Source organism: Dermacentor silvarum, chromosome 4 (assembly GCF_013339745.2).
Source record: "Dermacentor silvarum isolate Dsil-2018 chromosome 4, BIME_Dsil_1.4, whole genome shotgun sequence".
Taxonomy (NCBI): domain Eukaryota; kingdom Metazoa; phylum Arthropoda; class Arachnida; order Ixodida; family Ixodidae; genus Dermacentor; species Dermacentor silvarum.
The window spans coordinates 196,451,241-196,464,122 of record NC_051157.2 but is presented as its reverse complement, the minus strand read 5'-3'; the positions used below and the strand labels follow the sequence as shown (position 1 = coordinate 196,464,122).

The following is a 12,882-nucleotide window of genomic DNA, read 5'->3' as shown; positions in this document are numbered from 1 at the left end:
TGGCAGCCACCTTATATTGGTGACAATATAATTGTGGTCGGGAATAGCATATCTACTCAGGGTGAAGACATGCATGCTTGTCGATGACTGTGAAACTATATCTGTACATAAAGTTAACAATATAAGCGTACCTAATACAAGCAACAGTTTAGCCTAAGATAATTCTGTCGTAATGGCAAGAGAAGTGCAGTACGCTTTGATTGTGAGTGTCGAAAAATAACCTGTTCATTTCTAGCAAGCAGCATCATGTTACAATTTCATTCATCTTTACTTGGCTAAATGCCGAACATCTTTTTACAACATCCATTATTTTCAAAAATTGCCTGTTGGAAATATTACAAGTCTAGCTCTTCAAATGGATTACAGACAATAGTGGCGATGTTCTGGAAAGATCAGGTAGAGTTCCAAAAATAACACTACAGGAGCAGTCATCCCATAGTTATTTTTGTTATGCTCTTGATGGTGGACACTTACAAAAATTTCAGAGAACACTCCAGCACCTTTACAGCAATATTGCCCGAACATTTCATAAAAAGTTTGAACTTACCAGGGCAGTCCTGAGTTTGTTAAAGCTGCGCTTTGGTCTTGCGGAGCTCACTTTCTAATCGCTCCACAGTGGTCTTCAGTTGGTCCACCATGTCAATCTGGTCATCCTGAAAATGTAGCATGTATAAAAACCAGTGGCATGAAATACAAACTGCCTTTCTTGGCTACAGGCACTATGTAAAATAATTTTGCCATGAACCACAATTTAGAATCTGTCAGCATGTCACAAATTTTAAATAACAGCTTGCTCAGAACTTGGCTTTGGTTACTCGGATCACTATACATTGCAAAATAAAGAGCAGGTGTTGCAGTGAATACATAATTTCTTTGCGTTGGATAAGCTATAATTTGCTTTAGAACCAATCGAACAGCACCAGAAGCACCAGAGAGCAATGAATATTCAAAGCCAAAACTGCCGCAGCCCCTCAATTATCCACCACTACAAAGCATATGTGCCACTTAGTATGTGACACTCTTCAATGGCAAAAATCTCTTAATAATTTCTCCACTCTTTGATTCATCAAACCCCTGTTACATCATATATATTCAGACAAGTTTGTCTGAATATATATTCTCACCTGCACCATGCAGAGAATTCGTTGCACAGGCATAAGCAAAATCCCTTGCTAAGCAAGTTCAGCAGGTATGAAAACCATGCAGTACAAGCCACTTGCAAAAAGAAATTCTATTACAAAACAAAAAGTGCTTCTTGTGTTCTCACAGTACTTGTGGCTCTTGAGCTGCAGATTAAAAAGCTACTAAAGAGTAACACATAAATTAGTTTGCACTGATAAAGCGTTCTTAAAAACTAAAATTTGGCAAATCTTGCACTCATAGGTTGAATATTAGAAGCGAAAATACCAGCCATTTCAATTTTTGAATTTCATGCTTAACCCCACACCAGTACATTAGTGTGATGTCACAAATTTCGAAGCATCTTTTTGTATTTGGACCGTTCTGGCTTAGTACAAATTTGTAAAACATGATATCTTTATCTAGAATGGGAGTCTAGATATGCTCTTAGCCTAGTAAGTGCACCAGGCAACTTGGCTGCGCACTGCACAAGATGCGATTGCACACCATCTTTTGACAGTGCAGAAATCCTGCTCCAAAGCAAGTGCAAAGTGACCAGAGAGATATGGGAAGCATATTGCATGGCTGCTGCTGGTGCTGAAGACTGCATGAGCGAGTCGTCTGTGCCATCTGTGTCACTATCTCATCATCAAACAATTTCTAACATAATATCGCCTCCATATGATTCCAGTGGGTCGCTTTGTCAGTTCCGATTCATTCTGATGATCTTTTTTGCGCATGTAACCTGCATCTCATGATAGCGGCTATGGGTAGAAATTCTTCCTTCTTGTTCATCAAACTCAGTTGACAGTTTGCGCTTCACTTGTGCATTTTTTTCCGACTAACTTTGGAGTTTTAAAGTTTGCCTTTAAGAACAGCTGTTTATAAGCTTACTAGACTTGGTAATTGCTGTTTACTGATGTACAACCTCAGCTGCAAGTGCGAGACAACAAACGTACGAAAGAAGCGATATAGGATTTACAGCTTGGCAAGCGCTGGCAACAATCATGCAAAATAAAAATCTAAGTAAGGCACAGCTGCACAAAGAAAACTTATCTTTTTTCACAGTAACAGTAATGGTGTCCTTTAAGCTACAAACAAAACAAACATTTGTCAATGCCACAGATATACATTAGGAGCTGCACCTAAGTGTAATATCTATGCCCTTTCACTAGCTGCAGCTCTCCATTGCGGTACTTAATGTACGGCAAGAATGTGACAAAAGTTTTCTAAAGCTATAATTTTCCCATCTTTTCTGGGGTAAGGGCGTTTGATTTTCGGAAGGTGGATCCGATCTTCTTTTGAAACGAACCCATCCGGGCCTCGAAACACAGCCACGGCTGACTAGGGTGAACCACGAGTCCTGTAATGTTCATAACTTAAAAATTTGAATTAAAAAAGAACAAAATTCAAGAATGCATCTTTACTGTAACTACATCTGCAAGCATTTTCACCTTGAACTGTCTGCGGTAGTTGCTCCATTGTATACAAAAAAAGAGGATTTTTTTGCAGTAATATTGTGATCTACAAGACTGAATGACCTACCATAAGATGTGGCTGCAGAAAAAAATCGTGGAGCACGCAAAGGTGCATCTGCCAATTCCCGGGGGGCCTTTCTGGGCTGAAGAATTGTGTGTGCGAGTGAACATGTAATGTGCATTCTTCTTTATTGATGCCACTTGTTAGTAATATGAGTGGCTATATTATTATGGCAGTATCAAGGTGCACGCCTAATTCAAACAATCAGCTGAGTGCAGCCATGAAACTAGCACCCAACTTACATTCCGTGACTGACCCTCCCAGTCAAGAAATCGGATAGGCTGTCGGCTATATGTTATTTTGGCCTGTCGGCATGTAGGTTTGTCGGCGGGTCTGTTTGTTGGCCTGCCTTTTGGCCTGTAAGCCTGTTGGCCGGCAAGTCTGTCACAACATACGAATGGCCGCCATTTGCTGCAGTATTCTCTGGCAATCACTTTCAGCGATAGTTTCAATTTCGCGAGATTTCACGACTCAACCCACGAGAGCTTCTTGCATTTGCCCGACACTTGTGCACAGGCGTCCAGTGCCGATTCTCGCGAAAGTGATCTTCTGAAAATACGATCTCTAGTGGTCTGCGCATCAAGCATGCTCGACTATGCTGCCCAGTAGTTCCTAGTATAGAAAATACACCTTGGACTAATGGTTTCAAAGTTTTATTGCACACTTTTTTACACCCAGCCATCATACATGCAAAATAAAACTACTGTATTTACCGTTATAGGTCCAACGAATTTGTACCTATATTCGTGACGAAAGCTAGCAAAAGTTTTGAGGCAATGTAGTTCCTCCGTCACGTACGCCTGCGTTCTTCAAGCAGCACGTGGGCTTGCTTCACTGGTCTACTTGTAGTAAAAACACACCAAAAAATTGAAAGAACAACTAGTATTAAGAAATCTAATAAAGAATGTTTGGGGACTACCATTGATGACCAACCAGCAAAGTCTCAACATGTGTTAAGAATGTGCGCCGGGGCCTGCCAGCTGATATTATTCAGACTGGCTTTAAAAGATGCTGCACATTCAACACTCGATGTCGTTAAAGACATCATTTGGGGTGCTGAGGACGCCTGTGCAGCATCCATTAAGGACAACTTCTCTGGCCAGTACGAAGAGGATGCGGCTTGAAGTATTCACTTGCCTCCCTTTTCAAAAACTAAAGGCCGAGACAACCAAAGTGAACGCCATCATCAGGTCAGCATATGAGGCTGTCCTGGGGCTACCAAAGAACACGAGCATCAAGAAAGTGGACGCTCTTGGTATTCACAACACATACGAACAATATACCACGGTGGTGGTCGTGGCACAGCGAGAGCATCTGAATTCAACAGAACTAGGAAGGGTGGGATACCTTGTGAGTCTGCAGTACAGCAGGGAAGAAACAGTTTTGCTACTTAAGACACACAGGAGGGAAAACTTGTTGAGGGAAAACCAAAGAACATGAGCACGGAACACAATCAAAGCAGAAGAAAAGTGCGATCAAAGATCTTACAAAACAAGAAAAAATCCACACATACTACACAGACGCGTGTAGTGTGGCAACAGACAAATTAGCTCTATTGTCATGACGTACTGCCAGGCAGCACGCCGTTCATGTATAATGGGTACCATTCCACACAAAATCTGTGGCACCACCCTAGAATGACGCCACGCGATAATGTGGTGCCCGGCACATTCAGGGCTCAAGGGAAATGAGTAGGCCGACCAAACTGCTCGAGGATCTCTTTGAGGAACTTCCGATCCACCTGCACAAGTTCCTCGAAAAAGAAAATAGACGGAAATACAGCTGCCTACACCTCGACCTTACATGGAAACAGGCCAGGGACTGGCACTGCTTACAAACACATATCCACACCTCCAAATACTTTATAAGATGCATACAGGAACTCCCTGTGTGGTAGTGGTAGTGCAGAAAGGGTCCAAGTGCAATGGCATATACCCCTGTGAAATAGCGAAGCTGATTCTGTGCCCTGCACTCTATGGGGATACCTGTCCTTGGTGTAGGGAGTGGCCAATTCTCGTCCACGTAATGTGGATATGTAAACTACGATTTCAGAATTCAAAATTTGCCTCTTACGGTGCAAATGCCGAGTAACAGGCAGTGGGTCGTCCGGCTTGCTAGCGAAAATCTAGAGCCAGAGCGCTTTTCTTGATCAAGCCCAGTGAGCCACAGAGACCAGTCGAAATCCCAACCACAGCGGCCACATTTCGATGGGGGTGAAATGCCGAAAACACCGGTGTGCTTAGATTTAGGTGCACGTTAAAGAACCCCAGGTGGTCCAATGTAAACCAGCGTGCCTCGTATTCACATGGTGGTATTGGCACGTAAAACCCCATAATTTAATTTTTAGAGACCAGTCGAACCCTGGACGTAGGCGCCCACCCAAGACCCCTAAGACCTTAATTACTGCTAAAAAGATATCGATCTACTTAATGCGAACTAAAATGTTTAAAATTTCTCAACCATTCATTGTTAATGGTCGACCAGTACTCATGTTGGACCTATGTTTGAGTAAATACAGTAAGCACTAACACCACAAAGGAAGGTAAAAGTGCTAAGCTGGTAAGGTCAATATGCAAGATCTGTCCCAGAAGTTTAAGCAGTTCATGCCACTACACCCTCTGTGGCGTTTTCACTGACTCATTGCACAAACTGTTGGGACAGGCTCTGTAGCTATTAGTACCAGTAGCACTACCTCCTTTGCGCATCAGAAAGTTTCCGTGCCAGGTGCCTGCGCACATCTTAAATTCTTTTTTTCTCGTCTTCCGGTGTGACATCGTTGCCCATAAAGATCCGTAGGAGGCCTGCACAAGAAAAGGAATCATGGGTATAAAAGCAATGAAAGCATCTAAACAATTATTTCCAGCATGCTCAGTTCAAGTTCCCTACAATATGTTCAAGGTGCAACGAAATATTTTAGGAAAGCTGCATTTTCAATATAATCAAATTGCAGGTTACTTTTGCATGTTCACTCGCATGCCTGAAATTCTTTCTGTAGCTTCAACATTAAATATTTCAGTAGCAGTTGATTGCAACACAGTGCTTTAGCACTAGCTTCGCGGTTACTGTGGCTTTTTGCATGTGCCATCCATACATGAGCAGACCAGCTAATGTGCGCAGCTTGCACCCATCAAGAGCCATTAAGGATAAAAAGTTAATGATACACTAAAGTATCCTGATAAGCTTACGCGTAAGTAGCGCTCCTACACATACGCATTCTCCTCTGATGTAATTTCACTGCACTTACCATTGTCAAGGAATTCTCAGGTACACTAGATAGTGCTGCTACGCTTGTGCTCATAGCACATCGAGGCAGCATAAAATTCTAATTTATTCAGAATGAAACGAATAGTACGAATATGTAGACTAATAGCAGACATGTTTTTAAATTTCTCCTTTATGTGAAATTTAGTCGAAATGAACCATTAGTTTCTACTTTTTCTGTAGCAATATTACATTCAATAGTAAAAAGCCCACTACTATGAGGCGTTATCGTTAAGGATGGCAGATCAATACAGGTTAAGCGCACTGTTTTGTCAAGCATAGCAGCATCATCAGTGGTTGCTTTAAAAGTAGTGCTGCTACATTTGAAAAATTAATTTCACTGGAACAGTATATTCATGTACTTTTCAAGGAAGACAGCTTTTGTGGTGTCAGGGCTGGTATGGCCTCAGTCTTTCCCATGGATTGCACCTTGTTGGACAAAGTCGCGGTCACGCATCTGTTCTTAATCTTGTCAGGTGTCCAATACATTGTGGACGCCATACGGCAGAACATCGAGTCAGACGTAGCCCGGAACAATGTCCCCCAAGCCGCCTTTTCAATCCACTGACCGGATTCAGCATACATCTGCAATATATAATAACACATACATAGCTTGTAGCTAACAAGTTTTATACTGGACGATATACACTATGCATTTTCTCAACTCTGCAGTTTTCTGGCATTCTCGCATATTTATTTGCAGAGGGCCGACCTGTATGAGAACTAAATTATACAGTAAAAGTTTTTATAAATCTTTTACACACTCCTACATAAAAATCTTCTGTGTGGTAGCGATCTTTTTATGGGCTTGGAAGAAACAGGAGGTTGAAAGCAAAAAAAATTACACCATCTTCCCGGAAGTAGGGGAATCCCGAGTAGTATGCGAAGCAGTCATGGGGTCGACTCAAGTTCCCATTAGTTTTCAGTTCGTCGTTTCCGTTAGGTTGAGGTACGTAGCTACTGTTATATTTACCATTTGGTTTTCAAGGTAAGTACCGAACTTTTCACTTACCGGAACTACGAAATGGGAAATTGCGTTGACCCCATGGCTGCTTCGCATACTACTCAGGGTTCCCCTACGGGAAGATGGCGTAATTTTATTCGAGCGGGGGGGTTGTTAGAGTGGACAGGCATTAAAGAGAGAGAGAGACGTACGTGGTATTAGTTGTCTTTATTAGGCATTATCATTTTCAACGTACGTGAGGTCGAGCTGTGGTTGGCATTTTGCTTTGATTATGACCTCCTTATGGTCTGTGAAATGTAAAGTTAAGGGCTGTTGTAGTGGATGAACCCTAAAGTTGCTGAAGATGAGGTCTATGCACGTTTCTCGGATGGTTGTGGGCTGCTTGTAATTGTATGAAATGCAGCGTAGAGCGTAGCGTGACCCCATGTGCTGCATGAGCCAGTCGTCGTTTGTGATTTCGACATTGAAATCTCTGGCAAGTATGAAGGGCGTGTTCTTGTAGGTCGTTTCGTATTGCAGCATATCTGTAGCATCGCCTTCTCGATGTACATTTTCACGTTGGCACGGCGCTGTCCACGGCGCTGACCCTGGCATTGACGCTGGTGCTGTCCGTGGCACTCATCGCGGCGTTGCGGGAGGAGAATGAGAGGAGCGGAGTGCGCGCATCATTATACCGCGAGCTACAGTGGCGCCCCCCAGCGGAGTATGCAGCGCCTACCGTCGCGCCTCTAACCTAAGCTGCTTCGCGTTATCGCGCGTGGAGCCACGTGTTGCCATTTGTTGCACAAAGCGGAGAGGAGCGTCGGAGAGGAGATGAGATGATGCAAGGAGAGGAGGGGGAGGAGGATGCGCAGTGCGGGTGTGGACGCCGCACGGCGGAGGGAGGGAGGGAGAGAGTGACATAGTCCCGACCATAAGCTGCTTCGCATCTAAAATGGCATCTCTGCAAGCATCAGGAACGCTTTATGGCGGCTTAGTTAAAGGAGCCATCAGTCTAGTCTCGCACACAGCTGTTTGTTTCTTTCTGCCCGCTATGACATTGCTGTCACTTTTGCACTCTAATTTCACAACCACCAGCAAATGCAGATGATCTGTATTTGAAGAATGCAGATCATCTATCCACATTGAAGAAATTTTCTGGGCTGCGCTAATTTCGTGATATTAATTTTCAATGTGTTCGACGAAATGCATTGGTGTTCTGGTTAATTCTGGTTACTTCAATGCATAAAACAGCCTTTTTATCAAAAAGTTAACTGGAACGCCAAGGCATTTAGTCGTACACTTTGAAAACTATAATACCTCAAAACTGGTTCAGTCCTGAAAATTCGTTCCATGTGGAAATGCTTTGCAAACTCACCAGCTATAATTTGTACATTGATATATGTGCTGTAATCTAATTTCTTAGAGTTAATTAGCATACTTATATTAATTATTCAATAATCCGTTTTGATTTCTCGTGGAATGGCCGCCTCATCGAGTAGTTTAGATCAAGGATTAGAATTGTGCTAGCTGCCACAGGCAATATTTTAAAATTTGTTGCCGCTAAAATGAAACACCCTGTATACCAGGGTCACATTTTCTACTTGGCCACCAAAGCCAACTAAAGGTGCCTGCAGTAGAGTGCTGTAAACTGACCCCTTTTTATTTTGATATGCCTGTGGTGTGGCAAGCCAATGAGAATGGCGTCAAAGGAGTGACGATATGCTCGGCCGCTTGCGGAATGCAACATGCGACCATGATGCTGTGTGGCACAGCTGGTCGACATAAGCTGCCTGCATACATAATTTATAAGAGGAAGATACCGCCTGCTTAGGAAGCCTTTCCCAGAAATGCTGCCACGCAGGCAAATGCGAATGGGTGGATGACGGGGCCCCCGTTTCACTAGTGAATTAGGATCACGGGGCAACGCCGTCTTAGAACTGTCTCCTTGTCCTTAATCTGTACTGTGGGCATGTTACTGACAGCATGAAGGCTGTGCTCTCCCAAGCTTAAACGGACATTGCTACCATACCAGGTGGCAGGACAGGACAGCCTCAGCCACATGACGTCTATCAACAAGCGTTTTGAAGATTGCCTGTGGAAATAATTTGCGATCTGGCTGAGTGATGAAGCGTGTAAGCTAACAGCAACAGGCTGCACTAAATGCGCATCACTAACACAAGTGCTGAGCTGGGTCACTACAGCATGGGACAACATGCCAGGGAGCTTGATTGCATGCTTTCAAGGAGTGAAGCATCTAAAGTGCGCCAGATGGCACCAAAGATTGTATATGCTGACAATGATAAGAAGGGAAGCGACAAGGCTAGCAGCAATGACAACACTGCATGGGCTGGGATGGTTCCCTCCTAATAAATGCTGTTTGCGTTTTGTGTCTGTTGTAACTTTTCTTTGTCCGGTTTGCATTCAAGAAAAGCGCATTTTTTCTCTGGCTTTAGACCTTCAGGTGGTGGCTTAAGAAAGGGACCGGCGTAGATCTGAATAAATGTGGTACTCGGCCATAAATCTAGTTCAGGGATCATACACAGCTACTTACATCCGTAAAAGAATAACAAAAGGGACATAACTCAGTTTTTTGCCCCATTCTGAAATGTATGAGCACTTTTAGCACGTAAATCGAACATGGATCCTTAAAAACAGTTCTATGACTTTTAAAATTATTTTTCCGTCATCTCTTGAGGATCCGATGACATCAATGGCCTCTCCAATCGATAACGTCTATGTCAGCTACAAAAGAAAATGTGTAACTTTTCCCTTGAATTACCAGCTTTGATAAAAGGTAAGGATTTAAGACTTCAAAAGCAATAAAGGAGTTCCATGCTAATGAAAGAGCATAATGTAACCATTACACATTGCCAGGGCATATAAACCAAAAATATGTCAGGAACATTGCACGAAGTTTTTTTCATTAAATTCAAAATTATTTGGCTCTCATACCAATTTTAATATTTAAATAGTTTACTTTTAATATTTTTTGCTTGATTGCTGTCAAATAAAGACGAGTGAGGTACCATAGCTGAGGGCCCGCGTTTCTAGCAGACCACACGCTCTACACGTGCCGCAGTGCCCGTTTTGCGCCGCCGGCCTCTGCCACTCGGCGCATGCGCACATGGAAGCAAGGTGTTGAATGATTTCCATGCACCTCCGCAGATGGCGCTACGGGATGAGAATCATCGGCTGGCAGCAGAAGGGAAGGAGAAAGCGTGAAGAGGGTCTGAGGGAGAGAGCAAAGCAATGAGCTAGACACCCGGCGTCCGCGTTGCACGTCGGTGAAGTCGGCACTCCTGCTTTATCTTACTCCGTGTATGCAACCTACGAGAGTAGACGGCCGTGCCCAGCAGTAACACACACTTCGCTCTGGGAGCATTTTTTCATGGATTGACAGTTATTGCATTTCAATAAAAGCTAATACTGAAAACTTCACAGTAGCTATTAATAAAAAAGGGCAAAAAGTTTGTGAACACGAAAAAAAGACAAGGAAACAGCATTCTCCAGGGATGCGAAATCTAGAAATGCGTAGTATGCAGCCTTGCATTCATACGGCGAACACAAAATCTGTCTGCTCGCAAAAAGATGCTTATATGTAAGTTGAAATATTCCACTATTTCACAAGGGCCGCCAGACGAGTTTCCAATGTCCATCTCCTCGGTGATTCCGACATCCTCAGCCTTCTCGCCAGGCTCGTCGATGGTGTCGGAGTCCTTCACCAAGGCCGTAGTAGGTCCATCGTTAGGCTGAGCACTCGTTGCCAAAACGCCGCTGGTTGAAGCTTCGTCACCTCCCGACGGTGAAGGCTTCCCCCATGGCAGCTTCTTGCGGCCGCGAGCAAGACGACGCTTGGGGCTTGCACACACCCAGCACAGCCAGGGCCCCCAGTCTTGTGGCTCGGAGGGGAGAAGTTTAACTCCGAAATGTCTGGACCACTATGCGTGATGCGTAGGTATGCTGCGAGTTCCCTTCGCGACCGGAAGTTACGACATTCTGGACTGCAGAAGTATACGTCGTATTTACCAGCGGTGCGTCCACTTTTTCGCTGGCACAGCCCTGTCTGACATGGTAGCTGATTTAGCAGCCGGGAGAGATCAGGGCTCGGAATCAGCCAGGTGTCGATAGAGAGTTTGGGAGGCAGCCGCAGCGCGCGTGTGTGTATTTTGTAAAAAACCAAGCTGGGCTCTTCTCCGTCTGGCTGTCGACGCTTTCTACCAGGACTGGCCTTCGCAATGCAAAAGCAATGCAAGCCTGGATAGCGCGACACCTAGCTCGCAAAAAGCATAGCTCGGGATGTCGAAATCCTAAAACAATAATAATAACGATAATAAATAAACAAGAGAAAAAAACCTGGAATGTAAAGTGGTGCAAACGTATTGGCAAACAGAAGGAACTTAGCCAAACTCACGTGTGCGCTTAGGGGGCACTATTTCTGTTGTAGGCACAGAGTTTCCTACAATAATTACTATGGTTTTACCCCTCGTACAATTGTTAAAAACACAGTTTTATATGGTTAAAAGGAAGAACATCTTTTTAGACAACGTTACTAAAGGGTGCACAACTAAAGTTCCGTGGCGATGATGCTACAATGCTGGCAACAGTGCAACAAATTTTTCAATGTGTCCATTTCGGTTCCAGTCATAGAGTTTCACCATACGTAAAGGGAAATCTTGTGCTGCTGTGCTGTGGTATGCTTGGGAATCATGGAGGAAGGAAAATTTTAGGAGGGAGCATTACGTCGCACAGCCAGCCTTGGCAAGCGAACGCTTGTTGTAGCCAGCAGTGGTGGCCCAACACGTGACCTCTTGCGTCGAGATCACGGAGAATTGAGATTTGCTGAGACGTTTGGTTACGGGTAGTTTTCATTCGGTGCGTGCTTGGCCGGCAGCTGCTCGCATGCACGTAGGAAAAAGGTTTTTCCATTTTTCCCTTGCTTTTGATTTTGTTTATTTCAAGAGTTTCAAATGGGTACTGAAAAAAAAATCATCTTGGAGTACTAAAACCTATCGTGCGCTGATGTTTTCACGTGTTGGGCGCCACCACGGTCGGCGTCAATCCCGTTGCGGTAGGCTGGCTATAGGTGATGAGTTTTTGTGTTTACTCAAATTACTGGGTTGCACGGATGACTTTGTGAAAATAAAAGGAGCACGCAATTTCTTTTTCTTTCTCTCTAGGTCTGAGGCTATCTCCTTGCCCCCCGTCTACCTTGCAGCGACAGTTACATTTTGCTAGGTCAGATGGCGTCGGCTTTGAGAGAGCTGGCTTTTATGGCGTGCCCTCCGACGTCCGCTGCACTAATGCGCATCACAAATTATTTATTCGTTATTTTCCAGTCACACGATGGTGCGTTGGCGACACCGAGATTTATCTCCAGAGAGGGGTTTGAGGCTGCCCTGTTGTAGCAAAACATTTTGATCGAAGTACTATTGATTACCGCAACACTTACGGGTAAATGAGTTTCTGAAGCTGCCGCAGAACAGTATGCACGAGCCTTATTCAAAGCTACATTATTCGGATACAGTAAGGCCGCATGTCCTGCCAAAACTAACGCGCCAGGTTTTCAAGTGAACATTCCCGTTCTTTGCTGACCGTCGTTGTTACTGCTGCTGTGTTGCCGAATAGCTCAACACAGCAGCGCACACATGTAACGCGTCACCTTACAGATACAGCCTTATCCGTAGAGACTTGACAATGGCCGGCTCTGTACTCTACAGAATTACGCAATAAAGCAACAAATGCAACATAAATAGCGCCATCAATTCCTTTGTTCAAGCGAATAACCTTCTTTTGCTCCATCTCTTGTTTTTGTGGCGCACGTGATGCCGCGCGAGGGCTGTGCGGCATCCAAATGTGTAAATGCTGTGGTCGGCTGTGCAGTGTTTCGCCCGAGTCCGCTACGCGTCTCTTGTCAAAATGCGCCGCTTCGTCTTGCCGGCTTACCACAGCTTCGCTTAAACCGACCCTTAAGCCCCACGGCACATTATATTTCAGTAAATGTACGCCAGCGATATCCG

At 44.3% G+C, this 12,882-nt stretch overlaps 1 long non-coding RNA gene across 1 annotated transcript in view; it reads left to right on the top strand.

Moving 5' to 3' along the window:
• LOC125944894 (uncharacterized) overlaps positions 1-12,592 on the top strand; it is an 86,146-nt gene extending 73,554 nt beyond the window's left edge. The window contains exon 3 of the long non-coding RNA XR_007466587.1: positions 12,043-12,592. This is a non-coding gene — a long non-coding RNA (uncharacterized LOC125944894). The remainder of the gene's footprint in view (positions 1-12,042) is intronic.
• Positions 12,593-12,882: the final 290 nt, after the last annotated feature.